The sequence below is a fragment of the Mesocricetus auratus genome, unplaced genomic scaffold (genome assembly GCF_017639785.1).
Source record: "Mesocricetus auratus isolate SY011 unplaced genomic scaffold, BCM_Maur_2.0 Super-Scaffold_4256, whole genome shotgun sequence".
Classification (NCBI taxonomy): Eukaryota; Metazoa; Chordata; class Mammalia; order Rodentia; family Cricetidae; genus Mesocricetus; species Mesocricetus auratus.
Window position 1 is genome coordinate 2,758,645 of NW_024429182.1, and position 616 is coordinate 2,759,260.

Consider the following 616-nt stretch of genomic DNA (forward strand, 5'->3'; position numbering starts at 1 on the left):
TGACAGGAAAGAATTGACTCCTGCAAGCTGCCAAATAACCTTCACACTCTGACAGTGGCCTGACGGAGTGGGTGCGTGCACACACACACACACAGAGACAGCACGAGAGAGAGAGAGAGAGAGAGTTTTTAAAATTATTAGAATTATTAGAATAGCCTTTGTGTATCTAATACATCCTCACCAAAGAATTAACTATTTTTTTAAGTTTTATTATGCTGGTTTATCTTGCTGGGGGACGATCTGTCACTGCACCCATGTGAGTGCCAAAGGACAACCGTGGGCTTCAGTTCTCTCCTTTCGGTATGTGGGTCCCAGGAACAAAACTCAGGTCATCATACATGACAGAAAGTGCCCTGAACTACTGAGCCAGCTCCCTGGTTCTAAACAATTGAAACTTAATTATTGAGTGAGTCTAAATTTAAACTACATGCTGTACTCCTATCTACACTGTTATTCTGTTACTGCAACTTCTATGAACGATGATTTTTTTATCACTTTAAGTAAATGGTGATTATTTGGGACGTTGGGGTAAATTTTAATATAGCTATTGCTTTCACTGAATGTTTTGAAATGACACTGGATCGTTTTTTTAAAATCAGTGTACTTATTTACCTAT